A 3,483-nucleotide genomic window follows, 5' to 3' on the forward strand; every position below is an offset into this window, starting at 1 on the left:
GAGAGAGAGAGAGCGACAGAGAGAGAGCGAGAGAGAGCGAGAGAGAGAGAGAGAGAGAGAGAGAGAGAGAGAGAAAGAGAGAGAGAGAGAAAGAGAAAACAGTGGTTAGTATTGCCATTTGTCCGTCACACACACCAATCAACATAGAAGTGTTTTCCACCAGTGATGTGTGACATTGGAGAAAGAGCAGCCTTCAACACAACCGTTAGTGCTCTCATCTCAGTCCTTTATGAAGGGGATCAGGCTGCAAACAAACACGGTAGCCACACACACACACAGCCCAGAGAACTCTGCATGACCCGGACACACACACAGCACCTCAGCCCCAGCCCAACCACTTCCAATACACACCTGGACAAGCAAACCGCTAACCCTTCATCGCCAACACCATCATCATCATCACCACACCAGCTCCCACAATCCATCTGGAGCTCTGTCATCAACTCTACAACGTCCAACACACATCCTGAGTCCACCACATAGAGTAAGAACAGGAATGCAGTCCCTCAGACATGCAAATGATTATTTTTGAAATAGTGTAGCTGCCTACCACCCAGACACAACTGTAATGTTGACAAGTGGAGGGGGCAGAGAGAGGATCTGTACTGTGAGGACCACAACTCAACTGTCCTGTTGAGGACCACCAACCCTCCTCCACCTCCTCACCCCCAGTGTTCTGTCCTGTTGAGGACCACCAACCCTCCTCCACCTCCTCACCCCCCCCAGTGTTCTGTCCTGTTGAGGACCACCAACCCTCCTCCACCTCCTCACCCCCAGTGGTCTGTCCTGTTGAGGACCACCCTCCTCCAACCCCCCAGTGGTCTGTCCTCCACCTCCCCTCCTCACCCCCCAGTGGTCTGTCCTGTTGAGGACCACCAACCCTCCTCCACCTCCTCACCCCCAGTGGTCTGTCCTGTTGAGGACCACCAACCCTCCTCCACCTCCTCACCCCCAGTGGTCTGTCCTGTTGAGGACCACCAACCCTCCTCCACCTCCTCACCCCCAGTGTTCTGTCCTGTTGAGGACCACCAACCCCCCTCCTCCACCTCCTCACCCCCAGTGGTCTGTCCTGTTGAGGACCACCAACCCTCCTCCACCTCCTCACCCCCAGTGTTCTGTCCTGTTGAGGACCACCAACCCCCCTGTCCTCCACCTCCTCACCTCCTCCCCCCAGTGGTCTGTCCTGTTGAGGACCACCACCCTCCTCCACCTCCTCACCCCCCCTCCTCCACCTCCCCTCCTCACCCCCAGTGGTCTGTCCTGTTGAGGACCACCACCCCCAGTGGTCCCTCCTCCACCTCCTCACCCCCAGTGTTCTGTCCTGTTGAGGACCACCAACCCTCCTCCCCTCCTCACCCCCAGTGTTCTGTCCTGTTGAGGACCACCAACCCCCTCCTCCTCCTCCTCCACCCCCAGTGGTCTGTCCTGTTGAGGACCACCAACCCTCCTCCACCTCCTCACCCCCAGTGTTCTGTCCTGTTGAGGACCACCAACCCTCCTCCACCTCCTCACCCCCAGTGTTCTGTCCTGTTGAGGACCACCAACCCTCCTCCACCTCCTCACCCCCAGTGTTCTGTCCTGTTGAGGACCACCACCCTCCTCCAACCCCCTCCTCCACCTCCTCACCTCCTCCCCCCAGTGTTCTGTCCTGTTGAGGACCACCAACCCTCCTCCACCTCCTCACCCCCAGTGTTCTGTCCTGTTGAGGACCACCAACCCTCCTCCACCTCCTCACCCCCAGTGGTCTGTCCTGTTGAGGACCACCACCCTCCTCCACCTCCTCACCCCCAGTGTCTGTCCTGAGGACCACGTCCCCCTCCACCCCCAGTGGTCTGTCCTGTTGAGGACCACCACCCCCCAGTGGTCTGTCCTGAGGACCACCAACCTCCTCCACCTCCCTCACCCCCCAGTGGTCTGTCCTGTTGAGGACCACCACCCTCCTCCACCTCCTCACCCCCAGTGGTCTGTCCTGTTCCACCTCCTCACCCCCAGTGGTCTGTCCTGTTGAGGACCACCAACCCTCCTCCACCTCCCCCTCCTCACCCCCAGTGGTCTGTCCTGTTGAGGACCACCAACCCTCCTCCTCCCCCCCCCCTCCCCTCCTCACCCCACAGTGGTCTGTCCTGTTGAGGACCACCAACCCTCCTCCACCTCCTCCCCTCCCCCTCCTCACCCCCAGTGGTCTGTCCTGTTGAGGACCACCAACCCCTCCTCCACGTCCCCCTGTTCCTCCTCCACCTCCTCCCCCAGTGGTCTGTCCTGTTGAGGACCACCAACCCTCCTCCACCTCCTGAGGACCACCAACCCTCCTCCCCCCTCCCCCCACCTCCTCACCTCCACAGTGGTCTGTCCTGTTGAGGACCACCAGCCCTCCTCCACCTCCTCCCCTCCACCTCCCTCACCCCACAGTGGTCTGTCCTGTTGAGGACCACCAGCCCTCCTCCACCTCCTCCCCCTCCACCTCCTCACCCCACAGTGGTCTGTCCTGTTGAGGACCACCAGCCCTCCTCCACCTCCTCACCCTCCACCTCCCAGTGGTCTTTCCTTTTTAGGGCCCCCAGTCCTCCTCTACCTCCTCACCCCCCAGTGGTCTGTCCTGTTTAGGGCCCCCAGTCCTCCTCCACCTCCTCCTCCCAGTGGTCTGTCCTGTTTAGGGCCCCCAGTCCTCCTCCACCTCCTCACCCTCCACCTCCCAGTGGTCTGTCCTGTTTAGGACCCCCAGTCCTCCTCCACCTCCTCACCCTCCACCTCCCAGTGGTCTGTCCTGTTTAGGACCACCAACCCTCCTCCACCTCCTCACCCTCCGCCTCCCACCAGTGGTCTGTCCTGTTTAGGGCCCCCAGTCCTCCTCCACCTCCTCACCCTCCACCTCCCAGTGGTCTGTCCTGTTTAGGACCCCCAGTCCTCCTCCACCTCCTCACCCTCCACCTCCCAGTGGTCTGTCCTGTTTAGGTCCCCCAGTCCTACTCCACCTCCTCATCCTCCACCTCCCACCAGTGGTCTGTCCTGTTTAGGGCCCCCAGGCCTCCTCCACCTCCTCACCCTCCACCTCCCAGTGGTCTGTCCTGTTTAGGACCCCCAGTCCTCCTCCACCTCCTCACCCTCCACCTCCCAGTGGTCTGTCCTGTTTAGGACCACCAACCCTCCTCCACCTCCTCACCCTCCACCCCTCCCACCAGTGGTCTGTCCTGTTTAGGACCACCAGTCCTCCTCCACCTCCTCACCCTCCACCTCCCACCAGTGGTCTGTCCTGTTTAGGTCCCCCAGTCCTCCTCCACCCCCACCTTCACCTCCACCCAGTGGTCTGTCCTGGCCTGTGTCACTACCAAGTCACTACCCCTCTGTTGAGAGCCCTGTTGTGGGATAGGCCTAATAGGTCTGCGTGGGTGTTGTGGCTTGTTCTGCTTGTTGTGCACCACGCCATCAAAGGAGCAGCTGAAACTACTGACTGTCTAAAAGAGTGGCTGAACAAAACTAAAAAAC

This window comes from Oncorhynchus nerka, unplaced genomic scaffold (genome assembly GCF_034236695.1).
Source record: "Oncorhynchus nerka isolate Pitt River unplaced genomic scaffold, Oner_Uvic_2.0 unplaced_scaffold_1576, whole genome shotgun sequence".
Classification (NCBI taxonomy): Eukaryota; Metazoa; Chordata; class Actinopteri; order Salmoniformes; family Salmonidae; genus Oncorhynchus; species Oncorhynchus nerka.